The 26,819-nt window shown below is 40.3% G+C and overlaps 1 protein-coding gene across 1 annotated transcript in view; it reads right to left on the bottom strand.

The window, feature by feature from the left end:
* MAP10 (microtubule associated protein 10) overlaps positions 1-26,819 on the bottom strand; it is an 80,115-nt gene that overhangs the window by 16,846 nt on the left and 36,450 nt on the right.

The raw sequence follows: 26,819 nt of genomic DNA on the forward strand, positions 1-26,819 counted from the left end.
CTAAAATTATTACACAAGTAAAGCCTATTCTGGGATAAAAATTTAAAACTATCAAAAAGAAAACAGGATGAAGTAAAACGCACCGATAATTATACCACCTAGAGAGAATTACTTTTAACATTAAGTAGGTATCCTCTGATATATATATGTATAAATAGAAATATAGTATCTAAACTGGTATATGATAATATCTGTAATCTAATTATACATGTACTATTTGATATGTATCCTGACTTAAAAATACAGTGAACAGGAAGTACAAAAAATTCTGTCTCTGGGAAAATGTAATCTTTTAAAAAAAATTTTATTTTATATTGGAGTACAGTTGATTTACAGTGTTGTGTTAGTTTCAAGTGTACAGCAAAGTGATTCAGTTCCACACATACATATATCTATTCTTTTTGGGAAAATGTAACCTCAATGATACGTTCACCTATTATCTCTCCATTAAGTGCCAAATCTGAGTAATGATTTTCAATAGGGAGAGAACAGAGAAAAATTACTATGTGTCCTTTCTGTAGCCCAAGGGTTCTTTTTTCCCCCTTATAGAATGTGGTTTCTTCTTACTGGCCAGACTGTAGTAGGGCTAGAATTTTTGAGTCTAGAAATAGTGGAAAGTAGGCTTCCAATCAACAGTTTATGGTATTTTTATTCCAGGAACTTCCTTCCTGGCTCTCTCTGAAGACAGAACAGAATTTCAATGTTCACTAGGAGTGTTTAAGAACATATGAGAGCCTCAAAGGAGATGGTTCGGGGTATTACGTAGAATGCCAGGAGGCCATCTGCCTCCAAATATGCTGCAATGGCTGACAACCAGGAATAACCATTTACACGATGGATAGGCAAATAAAATGTCATGACAACGTGGAGAAAGCCCTGTGCGCTCGGTGAAAAATGTTGTCAGAGACAAATAAGACAGGCTGATTCATGGAGCCCCTCGTATTTTAGCCATAAAGATGGGCTTAGTGACCAGGATAATTAACTGTCCGTGTTTGTGACTAATCATCTGATAGCATATGGGCATATATCCTGTGAGGTGAGTATTTTATATACTTAAACTTATTAAAACAGCTTGGGTGAGTAGATTCCTTCATGCAGTTTTAAAGCATTATTCTATATCCAGGAAAGCAAACATCTTCTGGCTATTGTGTGAGCAGATGGGAAATGCTGAGAAAATCTGGAGATCAGACAACTTGGCAACTATAGTACCCCATTAAATTGGTTTATACAATGATGGATACTCACAATAAACTAACAAGGGGTTTTCTGGTGTTGCCAGAACTTGTTTTTCTGGTACTTCAATTATAAAAGAGGTACACATATTCTGTAGCTTTGTCTTTGGGTGTGTACTATAAAGGGAGAGAAAGAATAAGGGAACTCAAAGGTCCTCGCATAATTCTGAGGTCAGCTTTGCCCTGATTACAAGTCACCCTTTCATCTGCCTTTTGCTGCCCAGCCTTCCTGCTACTCTTACTCAAGGAAGTGGTGCTGTACCCAGCATTCAACTTCAGAAACCAATCATTTAATTCTTATTAATTATTAAAAGAACAGAACTGTGTCATTGTTAAAGATAAGAACTGCTTTAGAACAAATCTGTCCACTTCTAGAGCATACCTAGAGGTATAACATACCTCTTATGTTTAACTATCTAATCAGAGGTCCAAGGTATCAATGGTTGCTGATGAGGTCTAATGTGATCAATACTATTATATTCCATTTCAACGGTTAATCCTAGATGGAAGCCAAATGCCCTCTGCAATACATTCCATTGAGTAGAAAACGTTAATCACTACATTGATTCTACCTTTGTATCAAGCCATTGACTTAGCTGACCCTTCAAAAGGATCATCAATGGGTATGAGAGATTTTGGAGAATCCAGGGTTGATTCCCGAATAATCATGACCCTGCTTTATTTTATACAGAACTTAGCAAATCACGAACCCTTGGTTCCGTCCTAGCTGCATAGAGCCAAGAAGGAAGTTACTGCTTAAATATCTGCGTTTGGAAGTTAAAAAGATTATACACAGTTACTGGAATCCACTTTCCAGCATTTCTGAGGGTCAAACCTCCAACACCTCTACAGGTGGCGCCTGACTAGAATCTGCATTCGATGAGGGGAACATAGAATTCTCAGGCTACTGGAAATCTTACATAATAAACAACTATAAATTAAATGAGGATTAGGATTTTGGAAGAATGGCATTCCTTAATAGAACACTTTCTGATTGGACATTTGAGTATATTCTCTGGCTTCTTTGAGTGAAATCAACCATGCACCATCGTACACAGACACCAGCTCTGGCCAGTGGTTCAGCAGTCACTGCTAGAATGAGGCTTAGTAGTCAGGGATTTCAGACGTTTTTCTGCCACTGGGCACTTTTGCACTTTCAAGGGATAGACGGGAGAAACAAAACGTTGATTTGCCGCTGTATAAACTGCCAAGTAAGAGTCGTGACATTTTATCCAGCCTGCTTGGTGAAGATATCTGCAAACCCTATAGAGACACTGCCAGCTTACTCCTGGATCTCCACCCCATGACTCCGCAATTATTCCTTCCCCCTCATGGCTGGAGCCAGGCCATCCTCACCAGCAGGTTTAGCAATGTGCTCCGTCCTCAGAATCAATTTTAGTGTGAGGTAGGAAGCATTAGGCCAGTTTCCTAAGGTGATGTTCTACATAGATAGATAGGTAGATAGACAGATGATAGATAGATACCAGATCAATGACAGATGATGGATAGATAGATAGATGATAGATAGACAGATAGATACCATATGAACAATAATGATGGATAGATAGGTAGATAGATGGATAGATAGATGGATAGATAGGTAGATAGATAGAAAGGTAGATGGAGAGATAGATAGGTAGATGGATAGATGATAGATAGATACCAGATGAATGATAGATGATGGATAGATAGACAGATAGATGGAAAGATAGATAGAAAGGTAGATGGATAGATAGGTAGATAGATAGAAAGGCAGATGGATAGATAGGTAGATGGATAGATGATAGATAGATACCAGATGAATGATAGATGATGGATAGATAGGTAGATGGATAGATAGACAGACATAGATAGGTAGAAAGGTGAGGATATGTGTGTACGTACATTTTGCTGCTTGCTGCTAGTTTGCCCTGATGCTGTGGTACCCCAGGTACACTAAGCGAGCTTCTCTCTTAGCCTTACTTTAAGGTGCCCGTCTAGGATCTCAGGGCCCTGCCAGTTCTGGGTCTCTACTTGGATCTCATTAGGCCTTCTCCAAGGACCAGAGCTTGCAGCCTGCTGACTGTCCTATGTACTGACTACTGACCAGGAAACTTCCAGCATTGCACACCAGAGCACCTTCCTTTCATGAGCACTTTTTTTTTTTAACATCTTTATTGGAGTATAATTGTTTTACAGTGCTGTGTTAGTTTCTGCTGTATAACAAAGTGAACCAGCTATATGCATACGTATAACCCCATATCCCATCCCTATTGTGTCTCCCTCTCACACTCCTTATCCCACCCTTCTAGGTAGTTGGAAAGCACCAAGCTGATCTCCTTGTGCAGCTGCTTCCCACTAGCTATCTATTTTACATTTGGTAGTGTATATATGTCAATGCTACTCTCTCACTTCATCCCAGCTTACCCTTCCCCCTCCCGTGTCCTCAAGTCCATTCTCTACGTCTGTGTCTTTATTTCTGTCCTGCCCCTAGGTTCATCAGAAGCTTTTTTTTTTTTTTTAGATTCCATATATATGTGTTAGTGTATGGTATTTTTCTCTTTCTGACTTACTTCACTCTGTATGACAGACTCTAGGTCCATCCACCTCACTACAAATAACTCAATTTCATTTTTTTTATTGCTGAATAATATTCCATTGTATATATGTGCCACACCATCTTTATCCATTCATCTGTTGATGGAAACTTAGGTTGCTTCCATGTCCTGGCTATTGTAAATAGTGCTGCAACGAACATTGTGCTACGTGTCTCTTTTTGAATTATGGTTTTCTCAGGGTATATGCCCAATAGTGGGATTGCTGGGTCATATGGTAGTTCTATTTTTAGTTTTGTAAGGAACCTCTATACTGTTCTCCATAGTGGCTGTACCAACTTACATTCCTACCAAGAGTGCAAGACGGTTCCGTTTTCTCCACACCCTCTCCAGCATTTATTGTTTGTAGATTTTTTGATGATGGCCATTCTGACTGGTGTGAGGTGATACCTCATTGTAGTTTTGATTTGCATTTCTCTAATGATTAGTGATGTTGAGCATCTTTTCATGTTTTTGTTGGCAATCTGTATATCTTCTTTGGAGAAATGTCTATTTATGTTTTCCGCACATTTTGGATTGGGTTGTTTGTTTTTTTTAATATTGAGCTGCATGAGCTGCTTGTATATTTTGGAGACTAATCCTTTGTTGGATCAGTTGCTTCCTTTGAAAATATTTTCTCCCATTCTGAGGGTTGTCTTCTCGTCTTGTTTATGGTTTCCTTTGCTGTGCAAAACCTTTCAAGTTTCATTAGGTCCCATTTGTTTATTTTTGTTTTTATTTCCATTTCTCTAGGAGGTGGGTCAAAAAGGATGTTGCTGTGATTTATGTCATAGAGTGTTCTGCCTATGTTTTCCTCTAAGAGTTTTATATAGTGTCTGGCCTTACATTTAGGTCTTTAATCCATTTTGAGTTTATTTTTGTGTATGGTGTTAGGAAGTGTTCTAATTTCATTCTTTTACATGTAGCTCTCCAATTTTCCCAGCACCACTTATTGAAGAGGCTGTCTTTTCTCCATTGTATACTCTTGCCTCCTTTATCAAAGATAAGGTGACCATATGTGTGTGGGTTTATCTCTGGGCTTTCTATCCTGTTCCATTGATCTATATTTCTGTTTTTGTGCCAGTACCATACTGTCTTGATTACTGTAGCTTTGTAGCATAGTCTGAAGTCTGGGAGCCTGATTCCTCCAGCTCTGTTTTTCTTTCTCAAGATTGTTTTGGCTATTCGGGGTCTTTTGTGTTTCCATACAAATTATGCAATTTTTTGTTCTAGTTCTGTGAAAAATGCCATAGGCAGTTTGATAGGGATTGCACTGAATCTGTAGATTGCTTTGTGTAGTATAGACATTTTCACAATGTTGATTCTTCCAATCCAAGAACACAGTATATCTCTCCATCTGTTTGTATCATCTTTAATTTCTTTCATCAGTGTCATATAGTTTTCTGCATTCAGGTCTTTTGTCTACTTAGGTAGGTTTATTCCTAGGTGTTTTATTCGTTTTGTTGCAATGGTAAATGGGAGTGTTTCCTTAATTTCTCTTTCAGATTTTTCATCCTTAGTGTATAGGAATACAAGAGATTTCTGTGCATTAATTTTGTATCCTGCTACTCTACCAAATTCATTGATTAGCTCTAGTAGTTTTCTGGTAGCATCTTTAGGATTCTCTATGTATAGTATCATGTCATCTGCAAACAGTGACAGTTTTGCTTCTTCTTTTCTGATTTGGATTCCTTTTATTTCTTTTTCTTCTCTGATTGCTGTGGCTAAAACTTCCTAAACTATTTTGAATAACAGTGGTGAGAGGAGCAACCTTGTCTTGTTCCTGGTCTTAGAGGAAATGGTTTCAGTTTTTAACCATTGAGAACGATGTCCGCTATGGGTTTGTCATATATGGCCTTTATTAGATTGAGGTAGGTTCCCTCTATGCCTACCATCTGGAAAGTTTTTATCATAAATGGGTGTCGAATTTTGTCAAAATCTTTTTTCTGCATCTATTGAGATTATCATATGGTTTTTATCTTTCAGTTTGTTAATATGGTGTATCACAGTGATTGATTTGCATATATTGAAGAATCCTTGCATTCCTGGGATAAACCCCACTTGATCATGGTGTATGATCTTTTTTTTTGGTGGTATGTGGGCCTCTCACTGTTGTGGCCTCTCCCGTTGCGGAGCACAGGGTCCGCGGCCATGGCTCACGGGCCCAGCTGCTCTGTGGCATGTGGGATCTTCCCGGACCAGGGCATGAACCCGCGTCCCCTGCATCGGCAGGCGGACTCCCAACCACTGCACCACCAGGGAAGCCCTAGAGTATTCTTAATTTCAGTAACTGTGTTGTTCATCACTGGTTGTTTGCTCTTTAGTTCTCATAGATCCTTGTTAAATGTTTCTTGTATTTTCTCCATTCTGTTTCTGAGGTTTGGATCATCTTTACTATCAGTACTCTGAATTGTTTTTCAGGTAGGTTGCCTATTTTGTCTTCATTTGTTTGGTCTTGTAGGTTTTTACCTTGCTCCTTGGTCTGTAACATATTTTTTTGTCGTTTAATTTTTTTTGATGTGTGGTGCTGTATTCTGTCTTACTGGTTGTTTGGCCCGAGACGTCCAGCACTGGAGTTTGCAGGCAGTTGGACAGAGCTGGGTTTTGGTGCTGAGATGAGGACCTCTGGGTGGCCTCACTCCGATTGATATTCCCTGGGGTCTGAGGTTCTCTGTTAGTCCAGCAGTTTGGACTCGGAACTCCCAACACAGGAGCTCGGGCCCGACCTCTGGCTTGGGCACAAAGATCCTGCAAGCTTCGTGGCAGGGTAAAAAAATAAAAAGGAAGAAAGGAAGAAAAAAGGAGCAGTAAAGTATCAAAGAATTAAAAACAAAATAAAATTAGAAAGATAAAAAATATATTAGGAAAAATAAAACTATAATTGAAACAACTGCAACAAGGTAGAATAAAACCACAACAGAAAAAAGAAAAAAAAAGGGGGTGGGTGAACAAGCCAAAAGGAGAGATCACTAACAAAATATAAAGAATAAAATAAAATTAGAAAAACAAAAGATTTCTTAGGAAAAATAAAAAAGAATCAACAATAATGAATCAACAAGGTAAAACAGAACCCCAATCTAAAAGAGGAAAAAAGAAAAAAGAAAAAAAAGCCTTGGCTATAGGGGTGGGGTTTAGGCAAGGGGTGGAACTTAGGCAGGGGCGGGGTTTAGGGTGCAGCAGGACCTAGGCGGGTGGGGGGCGTGACGTTTCAGTGTGGGGCGGGGCCTAGGCGGGGCGACGTTCAAGTGTGGGGCGGGGCCTCTGCTTAGGACCTGCGCAAGGGGAGAGGCAGCGCGTGGAAAGACGCCCTCCAGAGTGTGGAGTTTCAGAGTTTGGAGGCAGGGCCCTGGGTGAGGGTGTGTGGGTGGGGTTTAGGCCCAGCTCGTCGGAGGGGGTCTCAGCGGGGGTCTCCGCGTGTAGAGGTGGGGCCCTGGGTGGGGGGTGGGGTGGGGCTTGGGCTCTGCACGGCAGGAGGGAGGCTCCGAGGGCAGAGAATTAGGCCCTGGAGCCCAACACGTTCCCTGGTGCCTAAGTGGACAGGGAAAGCGCTGGCCCCGTTCCCCTCCGTTCCTTTGCGCCCCTCCCCCACCTTCTCCCCCAGGGCCTCCCCCGTCGCCACTGGACCCCTAAGCGTGGGTGGGTTCCGCTGGGTGTAGGAACTCCTCCCCTCCCTCAGCTGCCCCTCATGGGTGCCGGTCCGGGAGATCCAGTCTTTACTGTTGCTCCCCCTTCCTTCCGTCCATCCCACTCCCTCAGGACCCGCGCGGCTGGAGGGGGCCTCGGTGGGCAGAGGATCAGGCCCGGGCATCTCAGCAGGTTCCTGGGGGCCCAAGTGGGCAGGGGAAACCTAGCCACGCTCCCTTTTGATCCTCTGCCCTCCCAATGGTCCCCCAATTTCCCCCTTCGGGAGTGGGATCCTTTCTCTTCTCCCAGCTGCCCCTCAGGGGTGCCAGTCCCATCCCACCTCCACTTCTCTTCCCCCTTCACTCTCTCTGCACCCCGCGTCCTACCCGGTCGCTGGGCGTTCCTCCCGTCCCCTTAGGTGTCCGTGGTCCCCCACCGGTGCTGGGTAGGTGCCCTAGTTGTGCGGAGACACGAATTCCGTGTCCTCCTCGTACGCCATCTTGACTCCGCCCCCATGAGCACTTCTTATTAGGAGACTGGCATCTCTGTTGGAAACCATTTGAACCTTGTGCTCACAGTGGACACTGATGGCTGTACCTAGTGGACAGTCTGTCTTTCCCATCAGACCACCATATACTCAGCTGCTTCCATTCATCTGGGCACCCTGCCGAGTCTGGTTCCATTACTCAGCCATTTCCCACCTCCAAGACTAGCACTTTAGAAAATATTACTAGAAAGTCACTGGGAATAAGAGTTACCAGATTTAACAAATAAAAGTAGAGGAGGCCCAGTTAAATTTGAATTTCAGGCAAACAATGCATACAGTTTTAGTATAAATACGCCCTATGCGATTCTAAAAAGTTCTTCACTGTTTACGCAGAGTCCACATTTATCTGGGTGTCTGGTTATTGATCTGGCAGCCATAGTTGGAATGCCAGGTTGAGTTCATAAATGCCTTTTGAAGATGGCAACCACTGGAGTCTCTCCTGTTACTAACGTTTTCTTGTTGAACTCGGCTCCACCGGCCTCCTCTCCACCGGCCTCCTCGTAACCTCCTGCAGGAAGAACATGGTCTGCCTGCCTGTTAGCCATTGCTACCCTGGGGAAGAAATCTTTGTTCTTCAAAACTTATCTTGCTTTTGGATTTGTTTGTTCTCTTTGAAATTAACAAGATTCTCAAGATCGTTGTCTGAAGGAACCATTGTCCACTGTGGTTTGACGTTTCTTAGGAATCCCCTCTGCTCAAGGAATTCCAACCATATTCCAGCTCCTTTGTTGTGTCTCTGGGCTTCGGGGTGTTGGAAAAAGGAATGTTCTAGCTCTCTTTCCCACTTTGGACAAAATGTGAGCAATCTTCGGCTATTCAGTCTGAAACCCATCATGTCCTCCCTTGTGCTGATTTTCTCTGGCCACCTTTTCCACCAGTCTCATCTCTGTTCTTTTGTCACTGTCAGTTCTACAGGCAATTTTATTTGCTGTCCTGCTTCTCCCAAGGCCATGGTTCTGAACTCTTTCTGTAAGCCGCAATAACCTAGAGACGTTTGAGAAAAGAGATACGCCTGGTCCCCAAAGATGCTATGTAATTGGTGTAGAATGGGCCCCGGGCACTGATAGGTGTAAAGGCTCCCCAGGTGATTGTAACATGCAGTGGAATGTGGAAACCCTGCCTTAAGTCATCTTTCCAGAATGAGGATTCCCAGGTGCACCTGCAGTCCAGGTGTCGGGGCAGCCTGCTGATCCAGCACGTTACAGCCGGCACATTCCCATTTGAGCACGATCACTCCCCCCACGATGCCATTACAAGTGATTTCTGACGATATTGGCAAACACCCTCAAATCCGTCCCAACAGAACAAAAGCAGAAAATGATAGAACTACAATCCTTTAGCATTTTTCAGTAAAATCCTGTGCAATCTGGGTACACTTGTTCAAGTTTTTGGTATTGACTAAACTCCATATCTGCGCTTGCAATTCAAGACTGAGCTTGCGTTGTCAAAACAGAACGGAAAATAAGATACCTAATCCTATAGTAATCATTACATTCTAAATTGTATCTAATTATATATTAAAATTAAATCTTTATAGTTCAATTCACAGTCCTCTATTGTACTGTATTATTTTCTATTTCAGTCTCGCTCACTTTCTGCCATTTAAAAATATTGCTCTTCAAATTGGTTCACCAAAATTAATTCATGATTTCCCAGGCTCGTTGACCTTTTCATCTAACCCACGGAGCATTTCTCTTCACACAGGGCTCTTTTATAACTTTCAACAGCCTCAAACACTTACGGAAATATTCTTCTGCCTGCCCATAAAGAGAGGCGGAGAAAATTCCTGGAGATAACCTGCTCTCAACCCAGCTGTTCCCTCGAGTCTCCTTGCCAACCATGATTAGGGACGACTTTCTCCCCTCTATATACAATTATTCAAGTAATAAGTTCCCAGTCCTATCCACTGCACATGTCTCCACTCCTTTCTGCTTCTGAGGCTGAAGGATTTCTGGGCAGTTGACTGCTGCATAATACTGTTTTTGTTTACCAAATATGGGGGAAATATTGGAAGGAAAAGGAAGGAAGGAAGGAAGGAGAAAGAAAAGGAAGGAAGGAAGGGAAGAAGAAAGGAAGAAAGGAAGAAAGAAAGAAAGAAAGAAAAAGAGAAAGAAAGGGATCAAGAAAGGAAGGAAAGGAAGGAGGAAAGAAATTTATTTAGCAAAACCTGAAAATGAATAATAAACAATAAAAATAAAATGCAGTTTTTAATGACTTCTTATATTCCATCCCTAGAATTTTAGCATTCTCCAGAAATGTGTTTGGGTTGAGGCACCTAGAATTATCAATGTCCCTTATCTGAAACATTAAAAACCTCTACCAGTTTCACTAAGAAAAGTAATGGGTCTTCCAACGAATTAGCCAAAAGCTAAAATTCCAGCACATTACACACAGTCTTTGCCACACGAGCGTAAATTCAAAACAGAAATGGCTATCAGTCTACACTCACATTTTCAAGCCAGTGCATAGCACATTAAAGATATTCAGTGTTTTTGAATAAAAAAAAAACTGATTATATCTTACCGTCACTATTCCTTCCAATCCACCCTCTAGATGTTCAAAGACATCCTTCCAAGGGTTGCCCCTTTCTTAACCCGGTCACTTCAACTTAGATCCTTTGAGAACGTATTGGATTTTCCCATGCACTGTCCCTTTCCTTTCTGATTTTCCTCTAGAGAATACCTGCGCCATTGTATGCAGTCCTGTTGACCAAGGATTTCTGCTCTATTCTGACCAAGGATAGAACACAAACTAGGCCAGGGCAGTCAGACTCTGTTCTTTTGGTAATCTGAGATTTGAGAGGGGTGAAATCGTTGCCATTCTGGCCAACCTAACCTCCACAACCCATCCCAAGACCTTGAAGCAAATTTTATTTCAGGCTAGCTCTGCTGAACCAGCCGGCCTCACCTAGCTTGCTGCCCTTAATCAAGAGGAGCTATTATTGTTTTCAACACCTCCCTCAGGTGTGAACTCCCCACAAATGCAGTCAGTTCCTTTGGAGGGCTTTAAAGTTCTCTTCTTACTGCTTGCTTCTCCCCATGGACAAAACATCTAAGCCACTACTCTGCATGCTGGCTGCGAGAGCTCTCTGGTCTTCCTGACTTTCCCCTCCTGATGCAGAATCTTTATTATCAAGGTGGGGTGAGACAGTCAGGGCCCCAGGATTTTCAGCCGGCCCTGCCTATGGTAGAGCGTCCATTCTCTGAGTGTGGACCCTCAGTGGAGGAAGGTAAGCCCCAACTTCTCAGCCACACTCACCAGGAATTTAACCTCTTCAACATGCAGTTGGAGGAGATGATGAATGACCATAGTCTGCCCCTCCCAGTGGCAGGTCACCCTTGACTGGGAGCTGAGGGGAGAGGGAGCTGCTTGGAGCTACTTGGAGAGGAGATTCTATCAGACTGAGCTGAGTGCGGGTGAGGGAGAGGGAAAAAGTGGGCTGTTGTTCAAACACCACAAGAGAACACTCTTGCTGTTCTCACCGAGTTTTAGTAGATTTTCTTGAATAAATGTTTACTTGCTGTATGCTCTTAGGAAAGTTTTCAGAAACTTTAAATGGCTTGGTTTTTTAAAAAAATGATGTTCACCAGTTTGGCTTGTTTCCCTGGGGGGTGGGCCCATAGAGCTCCTCACACTGCCCTCCAGAAGCAGAAGTCCCTGCCTGGAAGTTTTATTTCATCATATGCCACATGGGTTACGGTCTCAGGCTTGGGAGTCCAACGCATCTGGTTTGGATTCCCATCATGGATTTGATGCATGGCTCTGGAAAGATACTTACATTCTCTAAGCATTAGTTTAATCATATGTACGTAGGACTAATATGAATCCTTGTTTCAAAGAGTTATCACAGCAATGTAAAATGATAAAAGATTAAAAATACAGTGCCTGGCACATCATGATCCCTTATTACGTATCAGTTGTTATTCTAATCTTAAAGGAAATGAGAAGCCATCGAAGGACTTCAAACAGGAAAGTGTCATGAGGAGATGTGCATTTTAGAAAGTTCACTCTCAGGGCATAGGTCAGGTGATGAGGAAACCAGAATAACGCACGAAAGCCGGGAAGGAATCACTGGAAACTGAAGATGGAGACACGAAGGAGGAAGAGTTAACAGGACTTGGGGTCCAGAGAGATGCCGGGAGAGGGAAGTGAAGAAAAGGGGTATGAGATGACTTCTGGGCATCTGACTTATGTGGTTGGACACTCTAGACCTCTTCTCATGAACCAAGTCTTACTGTTTCACAGCGGTGGCCTTCAAGGGCTTGACTCCTAAAGGACTTGTGCAAACTTCAAATCTAGGTTCTTTATTTTCAGTCTCTAGACCTTAGACCTCTTGAGTTCTCCCTGTTGTTTAGTGCATTGAAAGTAACTCAACGTCTACCTCCTTATTTGAGAGACTACAATAAAAACATCAAACGGTGAGGATATGGAGAAATTGTGCGTATGTAAAACGGTACAATCAATTTGAACACTGGAAACTTCTTAGAAAGTTAAACATACATCTACCCCATAACCCAGTAATCCCACTCCTAGATATTAATCCAGCAGAAATAAAACATCCATAAAAATCTTATAAAAGGCTACTCATAGCTTCTATACTCATAATAGCTCCAAACTAGAAACAGCAAGTGTCCATTAATAGAAAAACAGATGAACTCTCTATCGGTTTATTTTTACAGAGCAGAATATATTCCTCATCCACAGAAAGGAGAGAACGACTGTTACGTGCTACATGCAACATGGATTAGCCCCTAAAACCTCTTCCATAGAAGGAAAGCCTTCTTCAAGAAGAAGCCTCACACAAGAGAGTACAGCTGTATGATTTCATTTACATGACATTCTACAATAGGAAAAATGAATCTGCATTGGTCAAAATCAGATCAGTGGTTGCCTGGGAGGGGGCAGCAGAGGGAGTGACTGGAAAAGGGCACAAGAAAACTTCCTGGTGTGATAGAAATATTCTCTATATTGACAGGGGTGTGAATTACATGGATGTATCATTTGTCAAAAATGACTGAACTGTAGACTTAAGATATGTGTATTTCACTCTTTGTAAAGTACATCACCATAAAAAAATTCTTAAAAATTAGTCAAAACTCATCTGCAATCTTGACACCTGCCTCTGGTGCACCCCAATACTAGTCATGGCCTTAGGGCCATGTACATAGTGTACTATTTTTTCTACCTCACCTCCAAAAAAATGTAGACTTAGTCTCCATCCAAGTAAAAGTTTACTTTCCTTGTTCTTGTCATCTGCCCATTCTTACGCGGGCCTCTCACCATTGTGGCCTCTCCTGTTGCGGAGCACAGGCTCCGGACGCGCAGGCTCAGCGGCCATGGCTCATGGGCCTAGCTGCTCCACGGCATGTGGGATCTTCCCGGACCGGGACACGAACCCGTGTCCCCTGCATCGGCAGGCGAACTCTCAACCACTGCGCCACCAGGGAAGCCCTGCCCATTCTTTTTTAAAAGGCGATACCAAAACAAAAAAGAAAAAGCCACTCTTCATTAAGAGCTAGAAAAGCTGAATTAACAGTAAAAGTCACTGGAGACTTTACTTTCTGGGATATGATATCCATTCAGTAAACTTGAAATGTGGAAGAATCTAGGCCCGGAGGGGACAGGTCACCCAGGCTGCAGATGCCTCTGGTATGTCCCATCCAGCGCTGGATTCTGGCTACTGCATCACACAGACATTACTCAACAAAGGTCCGGGAAGAGTTCGAATAACTTTCCAAGGGTCCCAGCTGTAGGTTATGCCTTCTATGATGAATTACCACTCTACTTAATTATATGTTTTTCAGAAGTGCATGGAAAAGAAATGGCTTGAGATTATTTTTAGCTTACTTTATGGGAATGAAAATTAGACTTCTTTTTGACAACTCTCCAAGTTACTACTTGAACAAGTAGAATTTTGGTGTGATTTCTTTTTTCTTGACTATCTGCAACAATAATAGACATTAATAATGGTGACAGATTAGGAAATGAGGACCTTGCTTGTTGAGTGATGAGACACATTTCACTACTAAAAACCACAAGCCCATTTGCTCTCCCATTCATAATCCAGACCCTGGTCCTGAGACTTGCTGACAGTGTCCAATGTTCGCCCTCCTGGAACGATTCAACCACAGTCAAACCACTGTTGGATCATGACGTCACTTCCTCAGAGCTGTGAACTGGTCTTCAGGAAATGGATACATGACTCCCAGCAAATCAAAATTTATTAGAGACTGTTGAGATATGATTTGTGTTCCCCCCCTTGCAAATCATCCTTTTATCAAATGCATGATTTAATTCAGTCTCTCCAGCTAAAGGGGTGAATCAACATTAATCAGACAGCTCTGGACCGTGTCGCACAGCCATTCTAGTTTACCTTCCATATGGGTATCACTTTAAAAACAACGGCCAGTTTCCAAGACCTGGTGGACAAACACATTATTTACAAAGTCTGTAATCAGGGAACCTGATCCAACTCATTAACTATATGACATCCCACTCTTTATTTAGACAGTTTACTGGCTATGGACTTCCGTATGGGATCTGTCATTTACACTTCCTCATAATAAAACTTAATTGAAATTTCATTCCTGTACAAGCGAGATGCCAGTTTAACAGATGGTCTGTACTTGTTATGTCCACATATTTTACATAGGATGGTATCACACACAATTTCACACAACTGCTATTCATTTAAAGGCTGGGTTCATTTAAGGCAATTCTTTCATATTAAAAACCTTACTGTTTAATATGAGTGTCAAATCTATCATTGAAATGAATCCGTTGAAATTGACAAAAATGATTAAAACTGTCCTACTGAAAGTAAATAATAATGAATGATTCAAACCTGAGCTGTATTATTGAGCACAGTGAGAATATCTGTACAGAAACATCTAGGTTCGTGTGTGTGAGGCCAGAATTGACACAGAAGGGCCGAGTATATGCCGAGTGTATCATACTTTAACAAGTAATCTGTCGCGCAATTTTAATTCTCCTTTGATCATTCCAACATCTTTTTATGTTCTTCTTAAATATTGATTTGGGGTCTGCTGACTTTAGTACTCTGTATCCAGAATGCCAGGAATTCTCACCCTTAAGATTGGGATGGAAAGGGGTCTGCAGGAAGGAATACATAAGAGGCCCTGAATATACACAGAGGAATTCCAAATATTTTCATGTAACCCCAGTGTCATCCTATCCCAAGTGTTAGAGTCAGTGGAATTTGAGTACTTATGATTAGGCTAATTTTAATTGTTAATGTCATGTTTAGAGGGTGTTTTAAAGGAACTTAGCAATATAGTCTGAAAGTAAATCTAGTTCAGCTTGAAAGGCTGACTTTTTCTCCTTTGTAACGGCAGTAACATCCATCTCCCTTCTCTATCTCCTCTCCCAATAACTGCAGTTACCTCCTGCTCACAGTTTTTCTATCTTTCGCACCCAAAACTTATTCTCAGAAAAGAATTAAATAAACTCACTCACCCCTATATAGAAAGGACTTATAAGACTCAAAACAATGATTTCCCCAGGGGTATTTACACTCTAGCCAGAGTACACACCTTTCCGAGACAAGACTCTCTAAGTACGAAATATCGGAAATTGATGAGTAAGGGAAGTCCCAGAGTCTCCCAAATGGTACCACACCCCCTTGGTGGCTTTCTTTATGTATTCCTCCATCTTACCCTGCTGTCCACATTCAAGAAACAAACCGCTTAAATAAGGAAACACCCATCATGCTCTTCTTGGAGGAAAAGGGGAAGAACAGAGTAAACAGAAAAGGTGGGACAAGTGAAAAGGGTCTACAGAAGGTCCTGAAAGTCCACTCTGGAATTCTCAGAGAAATGAGGCACCAAGTGACCAAGAAAAAGGAGAGAAACACAGGGAAATTATTTGGAAATATTTTCCACCTCGCATAAGAGCTCGCTGTCTGCCAGAAGATATTCTAGAGACATTACTGCAGTGCACCTCTACTTGTCCAGAATGGTTGTGAATGGAGTGCTCTGGTGGTTCCCTTTTCATTTCCTGCTTGGATGTGAGTTGTCGTTTACTTCCCAAGAGGGAAGGAGACTGTGCTTGTCTTGGTCACCACTACGTCCCCAGCACTTAGCATAATGCCTGGCACAGAGTAAGTATTCAATAAATATTTGCTAAATAAATAAATGAATAAATGAGGGAATGGCTTGACAGTTACCAAGAATTATAACACAATGAAACTATTGTTTTATTTTTAAAAAATATAATTATAATTAATTATTATTCAGCTATAACAAGGAATTAAGTACTGATACGTGCTGCAACATAGCTAAATCTTGAAAAATTATGTTCAGTGAAAGAAGTCCGTCCCAAAGAACAACATACTGTATGATTTCTTTTACATGAATGTCCAGAACATGTAATACAGAGGCAGAAAGTAGGCTAGTGGTTCCCACGACTGGGGAGAGAGGTGATGGAGAGTTTTTTGGTTTTGTTTTTGTTTCTTTGGCCAGGCTACGTGCAGCTTGCGGGATCTCAGTTTCCCGACCCGGGATTGAACCCAGGCCATGGCAGTGAAAGCGCCAAATCCGCTAGACACCAGGGAACGCCCCAATTTGGGTTTCTAAAAAGTTTTGCAGTTAGATAATGTTGACATTTACACAATTTAGTGGATATACTAAAACTCAGTTATATACCCTGGAAGTGTGAATTTTATGACATATGAATTATGTTTCAAGTTTTAAAAATATGTGGAATTAAAATGATACAGCCATTCAAATCCAGTACATAGAAAAGTATATCAAATAGATGATCAGGGTTTTTTTTTTTTTTTTTCTGACAAATGAACAGCAGTTAAAAAACAACAAGGGGAGGGGAAACAGTCATTTGTTACCCAAATGCAGTGGTGGACTTTGATCTTTATTTGAGCAAACCAACTATTAATTACAGAAAATGACATGATACTAAGAAATTTTTTATTAATTTTTTAGGTGTTATAATGGTATTATGGTCATGTTAAAAAATGTGTTCTTATCTCTAGCATTATGTATTGATGTATTTATAGGTAAAATAATATGATGTCTGGGATTTGCCTTAAAGTTGTTCACTTGGGAGAAAGGGAAGGTTGGTATTGATAACGATGGGCCATATATCAATTATGTTGAAGCTGGGTAATGGGTATGGAGAATAATTATATTGTTCTCCATTTTCATGAACGTTTGGAATTTCCATAATATAAAGTTAAAAAAGAAAAGAAAACAATAATAATAAATCTTTCTGTTCCAAATTACCAACTTAATCCTACACAGCAGGAAAGACATGACCCATGCTCTCTTAGAGTTAACATTTTGGTATGGGGGAACAGAATAAACAAGTAAACACAGAAAGTAAAAGAATTATTGCCTTTGTTCATCATTTAGGGAGAAATCAACAAGATAGATAACAGAGAATAGGAAAGGTGTTTTATATAACACGGCCATAGATGGCCTCTCTGAGGAGATCGCATTTAAGTTGAGACATGAAGTATTAAGATGACATATATCCATTTGAAGAGCTGGAGGACACGCCTGGGCTAAAGTAAATACACTCTATTTACCCCTCTATGCCCTACAAATATTATGGGTCTACATGTGCCAAGGCACGAGAACCTTTGCTGGAGGAGTGAGCAAAGTGGGGCAGGGGTAAGAGGATGCTGGAAAGGGGAGGGGCACAGATGCCATCAGAAAAGGATAGATTCTGCAGAAACTTAAAGGCCCAAATAAAAAGTCTAGATTTTATTTTAAGTGTAGTGAAGTCAATGAAAAGTTTTAGGAAGCAAAATGATTTATTCATTCATTTGCGTATTCACTTAACAAATATTCTTTAGCCTCTGTTCTACCTCTTTATTTACATTTTCAACAGTTCACTGGGGTTATTGTGCAGAGAATGGATAATAGTGAGAAAAAATAAAAGCAAACAAACCAAAAATTCTCATAAATCATTTTAGCTGCCATGATTTTAAAACCACCAAAACCAATAACTACAAAATAAAATTTCTGAGGACAATTTTCATTTGTCTGTGTCCAGTTGAAAGAATATAAGAGAAAAACTGGATTAAACAACACACTTCTCATGGCCAAAAAGGAAGTCACAATGGAAATGAGAAAATATTTTGAAATGAAAAAGAGTGAAAACACACTATCAAATTTTCGGGATGTAGCTATAGTAGGACTTCTAGGGAAATTTATAGCAGCAATGCTTATTTTAGAAAAGCAGGAAAGTCTATGATCAATGATTTAAGCCTCTAAATCATTAATCTAAATGATTAAATCTAAATTAGAAAGTAGAGAATGGAGAAAACATTTAATCTGAAGCAAGCAAAAGAAGAAAGTAAGATCAGAAATGAATTAATGAAAACAGGGAAACAAAGTAAATGAAAAAGCTGTGTTTTGAAAACTGACAATCTACTATCTTAGTATCTTTTTTGTTGTATCTGTTCTTTTTTCTCTTTTTCCTCTTTCTGCATGCTTTTGAAGTAGAAAGATAATCTTTTTTTAATTTAATTTAATTTTTATTTTTGGCTGCGTTGGGTCTTCGTTGCTGCGCGTGGGCTTTCTCTAGTTGCGGTGAGCAGGGGCTACTCTTTGTTGCAGTGCATGGGCTTCTCATTGCAGTGGCTTCTCTTGTTGCGGAGCATGGGCTCTAGGCGCATGGGCTTCAGTAGTTGTGGCACGCAGGCTCAGTAGTTGTTGTGCACAGGCTTAGTTGCTCTGCAGCATGTGGGATCTTCCTGGACCAGGGCTCAAACCCATGTCCCCTGCATTGGAAGGCAGATTCTCAACCACTGTGCCACCAAGGAAGTCCCAAGATAATCATTTTTTATTCAATTTTTTCTTACTATTTAAATACTTCTCAGTGGTTGCCTTAGGGTTCCAATACACATCATTAATTAATTACACTCCACCTTTAAGCATTTTGTACTTTTCCCATGCAGTATTAATGCCTCACAACTATATAGCTTCAGTTCCTCTCTTCTATCTTTTCTGCTATTGTGGTCATACTTTTTATCTTCTGTATGCTATAAACACACAAGACACTGCCACTATTTTTCCTTTATACAGTGAACTATATTTTAGGGTGATTTAAACTAGAAAGAAACAAATCTTATGTCTTCATTTTCATTAGTTCCAGCTCTCCCCATTTCTTTGTGTAGCTCAAAGTGTCTGCATAGTACCATATTTCTTTTGCCTGAAGAAATTCCTTTATTTCATGTAAGGAAGGTGAGATCCTAATGAGTTTTTTCAAGTTTTGTCTGAACACGTCTCTATTTTTTCTTAATTTTTAAAATGTATTTTCTTCCTTAAAAAACTATAAATAGAACTACCATATGACCCAGCAATCCCACTACTGGGCATACACCCTGAGAAAACCAAAATTCAAAAAGAGTCATGTACCAAAATGTTCATTGCAGCTCTATTTACAATAGCCCGGAGATGGAAACAACCTAAGTGCCCATCATCGGATGAATGGATAAAGAAGATGTGGCACATATATACAATGGAATATTACTCAGTCATAAAAAGAAACGAAATTGAGCTATTTGTAATGAGGTGGATAGACCTAGAGTCTGTCATACAGAGTGAAGTAAGTCAGAAAGAGACAAATACCGTATGCTAACACATATATATGGAATTTAAGAAAAAAAAAATGTCATGAAGAACCTAGGGGTAAGGCAGGAATAAAGACGCAGACCTCCTAGAGAACGGACTTGAGGTTATGGGGAGGGGGAAGGGTGAGCCGTGACAGGGCGAGAGAGAGTCATGGACATATACACACGAACAAACGTAGTAAGGTAGATAGCTAGTGGGAAGCAGCCGCATGGCACAGGGATATTGGCTTGGTGCTTTGTGACAGCCTGAAGGGGTGGGATAGAGAGGATGGGAGGGAGGGAGACGCAAGAGGGAAGAGGTATGGGGACATACGTGTATGTGTAACTGATTCACTTTGTTATAAAGCAGAAACTAACACACCATTGTAAAGCAATTGTACACCAATAAAGATGTTAAAAAAAAAATAAAATAAAATAAAACAGGTTTGCTTATGAAGAAAAAAATGTATTTTCTACCGGATACATTATTTCTTTGTTGACAAGTGTTCCTCTCAGTACTTTAAAAATATCATTCCATTGCCTTCTGTTTTACAGTTTCTTATGAGACATTTACGGTAATTCTTGTCTTTGTTCTTCTGTATGTAATTAATACGTCTTTGTTTTCTTTGGCTGCTTTCACAATTTTCTCTTTAGTTTTGTTTTTTGGCAATTTGAATATGTCATTTCTAGTTTGTGTGTGTGTGTATGTGTGTGTGTGTGTGTGTGCTGTATTTATAAGGCTTGATTTTTCTAAGCTTTTTGGATTTAGTATTTACCTTTCATTTGATTTGGAAAATTCTCACCTACTGTCTCTTCAAATGTATCTTCTTCTTCTCTCTATTCTATTCCTGAGATTCTAGTTATGTATATATTAGATTGTCTGATATTGTCCTACAGGCCTTGGATGTACCATTTTTTAAACCTCTTTTCTCCTTTGGTTGGTGTGGTTCCTACTGGCTTGCCCTTCAATACACAGATGATTTCCTTCTGTGTGTTGATTTACAGATGAGTCCATCCAAGGTATTCTTCATCTCTGTTAACTCTTTTATTTCTTAAATTTGCTTTTTTAAAAAAATCTTATTTTATTTATTTTTTTATGCAGCAGGTTCTTATTAGTTATCCACTTTATACATATTAGTGCATATATGTCAATCCCAATCTCCCAATTCATCACACCACCCCCCCACCCCCTCTACACTTGCCCCACTGGGTGTCCATAGGTTTGTTCTCTACATCTGTGTCTCTATTTCTGCCTTGCAAACTGGTTCTTCTGTATCATTTTTCTAGATTCCACATATATGTGTTAATATACGATATTTACTTTCCTCTTTCTGACTTACTTCACTCTGTATGACAGTCTCTAGGTCCATCCATGTCTCTACAAATGACCCAATTTCATTCCTTTTTATGGCTGGGTAGTATTCCATTGTATATATGTACCACATCTTCTTTATCCATTCATCTGTCGACTGGCATTTAGGTTGCTTCCATGACCTGGCTGTTGTACATAGTGCTGCAATGAACACTGGGGTGCATGTGTCTTTTTGAATTATGGTTTTCTCTGGGTATATGCCCAGTAGTGGGATTGCTGGGTCATATGGTAGTTCTATTTGTAGTTTTTTAAGGAACCTCCATACTGTTCTCCACAGTGGCTGTATCAATTTACATTCCCACCAACAGTGTAGGAGGGCTCCCTTTTCTCCACACCCTCTCCAGCATTTGTTGTTTGTAGATTTTCTGATGATACCCATTCTAACTGGTGTGAGGTGATACCTCATTGTAGTTTTGATTTGCATTTCTCTAATAGTGATGTTGAGCAGCTTTTCATGTGCCTCTTGGTCATCTGTATGTCTTCCTTGCAGAGATGTCTTTTCTGCCTATTTTTTGATTGGGTTGTTTGTTTTTTTAATATTGAGCTGCATGAGCTGTTTATATATTTTGGAGATTAATCCTTTGCCCATTGATTTGTTTGCAAATACTTTCTCCCATTCTGAGGGGTTTCATCTTGTTTATAGTTTCCGTCGTTGTGCAAAAGCTAAGTTTCATTGGGTTCCATTTATTTATTTTTGTTTTTATTTCCATTACTCTAGAAGATGGGTCAAAAAAGATCTTGCTGTGATTAATGTCGAAGAGTGTTCTTCCTATGTTTTCCTCTAAGAGTTTTATAGTGCCCGGTCTTACATTTAGGTCTCTAATCCATTTTGAGTTTATTTTTGCGTATGGTGTTAGGGAGTATTCTAATTTCATTCTTTTCCATGTAGCTGTCCAGATTTCCCAGCACCCCTTATTGAAGAGACTGTCGTTTCTCCACTGTATATCCTTGCCTCCTTTGTCATAGATTAGTTGACCATAGGTGTGTGGTTTATCTCTGGGTTTTCTATCCCGTTCCATTGATCTATATTTCTGTTTTGTGCCAGTACCATATTGTCTTGATTACTGTACCTTCATAGTATAGTCTGAAGTCAGGGTATCTGATTTCCCCAGCTCCATGTTTTTTTTCCCTCAAGATTGCTTTGGCTATTCGGGCTCTTTTGTGTCCATACAAATTTTAAGATTTTTTGTTCAGGTTCTGTAACAATGACAGTGGTAATTTGATAGGGATTGCACTGAATCTGTAGATTGCTTTGTATAGTCATTTTCACAATATTGATTCTTCCAATCCAAGAACATGGTATATCTCTCCACCTGTTTGTGTCATCTTTGGTTTCTTTCATCAGTGTCTTATAGTTTTCTGAGTACAGGTCTTTTACCTCCTGAGGTAGGTTTATTCCTAGGTATTTTATTCTTTTTGTTGCAGTGGTGAGTGGGATTCTTTCCTTCATTTCTCTTTCTGATCTTTTGTTGTTAGCGTATAGGAATCCAAGAGATTTCTGTGCATTAATTTTGTATCCTGCAACTTTACCAAATTCATTGGTTAGCTCTAGTAGTTTTCTGGTGGCATTTTTAGGATTATCTATGTATAGTATTATGTCATCTGCAAACAGTGACATTTTTTTTGTGTGTGTGTGTGTTTTGTTTTTGAAATTTATTATTATTTTTAACATCTTTATTGGGGTATAATTGCTTTACAATGGTGTGTTAGTTTCTGCTTTATAACAAAGTGAATCAGTTATACATATACATATGTTCCCATATCTCTTCCCTCTTGCGTCTCCCTCCCTCACACCCTCCCTATCCCACCCCTCCAGGCAGTCACAAAGCACCAAGCCGATATTCCTGTGCCATGCGGCTGCTTCCCACTAGCTATCTACCTTACGTTTGTTAGTGTGTATATGTCCATGACTCTCTCTCGCCCTGTCACAGCTCACCCTTCCCCCTCCCCATATCCTCAAGTCCGTTCTCCAGTAGGTCTGTGTCTTTATTCAACAGTGGCATTTTTACTTCTTCTTTTCCAATTTGGATTCTTTTATTTCTTTTTCTTCTTTGATTGCTGTGGCTAAGACTTCCAAAACTATGTTGAAGAATATTGGTGAAGGTGGACATCCTTGTCTTGTTCCTGATCTTAGGGGAAATGCTTTCATTTTTTCACCATTGAGAATGATGTTTGCTGTGAGTTTGTCATATATGGCCTTTATTATGTTGAGGTAATTTCCCTCTATGCCCACTTTCAGGAGAGTTTTTATCATAAATCGCTGTTGAATTTTTTCAAAAGCTTTTTCTGCATCTTTTGAGATGATCATATGGTTTTTATTCTTCAATTTGTTAATATGCTGTATCACATTGATTGATTTGCGTATATTGAAGAATCCTTGCATCCCTGGGATAAATCCCACTTGATCATGGTGTATGATCCTTTTAATGTGTTGTTGGATTCTGTTTGCTAGTGTTTTGTTGAGGATTTTTGCATCTACATTCATCAGCGATATTGTTCTGTAACTTTCTTTTTTGGGGGTATTTCTGTCTGGTTTTGGTATCAGGGCCCCATAGAATGAGTTTGGGAGGGTTCCTTTCTGTACAATTTTTTGGGAAGAGTTTGAGAAGGATGGGTGTTAGCTCTTCTCTAAATAGAATTCACCTGTGAAGCCATCTAGTCCTGGACTTTTGTTTGCTGGAAGATTTTTAATCACAGTTTCAATTTCATTACTTGTGATTTGTCTGTTCATATTTTCTATTTCTTCCTGGTTCAGTCTTGGAAGGTTATACCTTTCTAAGAATTTGTCCATTTCTTCCAGGTTGTCCATTTTATTGGTATAGAGTTGCTTGTAGTAGTCTCTTAGGATGCTTTGTATTTCTGTGGTGTCTGTTGTAACTTCTCCTTTTTCATTTCTAATTTTATTGATTTGAGTCCTCTCCCTCTTTTTCTTGATGAGTGTGGCTAAAGGTTTATCAATTTTGTTTATCTCCTCAAAGAACCAGCTTTTAGTTGTATTGATCTTTGCTACTGTCTTCCTTGTTTCCATTTCATTTATTTCTGTTCTGATCTTTATGATTTGTTTCCTTCTACTAACTTTGGGTTTTGTTTGTTCTTCTTTCACTACTTCCTTTAGGTGCAAGGTTAGATTGCTTATTTGAGATTTTTCTAGTGTCTTGAGGTAGAATTGTATTGGTATAAATGTGCCTCTTAGAACTGCTTTTGCTGCATCCCATAGGCTTTGGATCATCGTGTTTTCATTGTCATTTGTCTCCAGGTATTTTTTGATTTCCTCTTTGATTCTTAGGTTTTTTTCCCTGTAATTTATTTCTAATCTCATAACATGGTCGGAAAAGATGCTTGACATGATTTCAATTTTCTTAAATTTACTGAGGCTTGATTTGTGACTCAAGATGTGATCTATCCTGGAGAATGTTCCAGGAGCACTTGAGAAGAAAATGTAATCTACTGTTTTTAGATGAAATGTCCTATAAAAATCAATTAAATCTGTCTGGTCTATTGTGTCATTTAAAGCTTGTGTTTCCTTATTAACTTTCTGTGTGGATGATCTCTCCACTGGTGTAAGTGAGGCGTTAAAGTCCCCCACTATTATTGTGTTACTGTCGATTTCCTCTTTTGTATCTCTTAGCATTTGCCTTATGTATTGAGGTGCTCCTATGTTGGGTGCATATATATTTATAATTGTTATATCTTCTTCTTGGATTGATCCCTTGATCATTATGTAGTGTCCTTCCTTTCCTTTTGTAACAGTGTTTATTTTAAAGTCTATTTTATCTGATATGAGTATTGCTACTCCAGCCTTCTTTTGACTTCCATTTGCATGGAATATCTTTTTCCATCCCCTCACTTTCAGTCTGTATGTGTCCCTAAGTCTGAAGTGGGTGTCCTGTAGACAGTATATGGGTCCTGTTTTTGGATCCATTAGCCAGCCTGTGTCTTTTGGTTGGAGCATCGAATCCATTCACATTTAAGGTGATTATGAACATGTGTGTTCCTATTACCATTTTCTTAATTGTTTTGGGTTTGTTTTTGTAGGTCCTTTTCTTTCTTGTGTTTCCCACTTAGAGAAGTTCCTTTAGCATTTGTTGTAGAGCTGGTTTGGTGGTGCTGAATTTTCTTACCTTTTGCTTGTCTGTAAGTTCTGATTTCTCTGTCAAATCTGAATGAGATCCTTGCTGGGTAATCTTGGTTGTAGGTTCTTCCCTCTCATCACTTTAAATATATCATGCCACTCCTTTCTGGCTTGTAGAATTTCTGCTGAAAAATCAGCTGTTAACCTAATGGGAGTTCCTTGTATGTTGTCATTTTTCCCTTGTTGCTTTTAATAATTTTTCTTTGTCTTTTTGTCAATTTGATTGCTATGTGTTTCAGTGTGTTTCTCCTTGGGTTTATCCTGCCTGGGACTGTCTGCACTTCCTGGACTTTAGGGGCTATTTCCTTTCCCATATTAGGGAAGTTTTTGTCTCTAATCTGTTCAAATATTTTCTCCGGTCCTTTCTCTCTCTTCTCTTTCTGGGACCCCCATAATGTAAATGTTGTTGCGTTTAATGTTGTCCCAGAAGTCTCTTAGGCTCTCTTCATTTCTTTTCATTCTTTTTTCTTTATTCTGTTCCACAGCAGTGAATTCCACCATTCTGTCTTCCAGGTCACTTATCCGTTCTTTTGCCTCAGTTATTCTGCTACTGATTCCTTCTAGTGTATCTTTCATTTCAGATATTGTATTGCTCATCTCTGTTTGTTTGTTCTTTAATTCTTCTAGGTGTTTGTTCTTTAATTCTTCTAGGTCTTTGTTAAACATTTTTTTCATCTTTTCGATCTTTGCCTCCATTCTTTTTCTAGGTCCTGGATCATCTTCATTAGCATTATTCTGAATTCTTTTTCTGGAAGGTTGCCTATCTCCACTTCATTTAGTTGTTTTTCTGGGGTTTTATCTTGTTCTTTTGTCTGGTACATAGTCCTCTGCCTTTTCATTTTGTCTGTCCTTCTGTGAATGTGGTTTTCGTTCCACAGGTGGCAGAATTGTAGTTCTTCTTGCTTCTGCTGTCTGCCCTCTGGTGGATGAGGCTATCTAATAAGGTTGTGCAAGCTTCCTGATGGGAGGGACTGGTGCTGGGTAGAGCTGGGTGTTGCCCTGGTGGGCAGAGCTCAGCAAAACTTTAATCCTCTTGTTTGCTGATGGGTGGGGTTGGGTTCCCTCCCTGTTGGTTGTTTGGCCTGAGGCCACCCAGCATTGGAGCCTACCCAGCTCTTTGGTGGGGTAATGGTGGACTCTGGAAGGGCTCACACCCAGGACTGCTTCCCAGAACTTCTGCTGCCAGTGTCCTTGTCCCCATGGTGAGCCACAGCTGCACCCTGCCTCTGCAGGAGACCCTCCAACACTATCAGGTAGGTCCAGTTCAGTCTCCCATGGGTTCACCGCTCCCTCCCCTGGTTCCTGATGTGCACACTACTTTGTGTGTGTCCTTCAATAGTGGAGTCTCCGCTTCCCCTTGTCCTTCTGAAGTCCCACAATCAAATCCTGCCAGCCTTCAAAGTCTGGTTCTCTGGGAATTCCTCCTCCCGTTTCCAGACCCCCGGGTTGGGAAGCCTGCCATGGGGCTCAGAAGCTTCACCATTGTGGGTGGACCTCTGTGGTATAAGTGTTCTCCAGTTTGTGAGTCACTCCCCCAGTGGCCATGGGATTTGATTTTATTGTGATTGCGCCCCTCCTAACGTCTCATTGAAGCTTCTCCCCTGTCCTTGGACGTGGGGCATCGTTTTTTGGTGAGTTCCAGTGTCCTCCTGTCGATGATTGTTCAGCAGTTAATTGTGATTCCACTGCTCCCGCAAGAGGGAGTGAGCCCACGTCCTTCTACTCTGCCATCTGCCCCAAACTCAG

This window comes from Delphinus delphis, chromosome 16 (assembly GCF_949987515.2).
Source record: "Delphinus delphis chromosome 16, mDelDel1.2, whole genome shotgun sequence".
Lineage (NCBI taxonomy): Eukaryota > Metazoa > Chordata > Mammalia > Artiodactyla > Delphinidae > Delphinus > Delphinus delphis.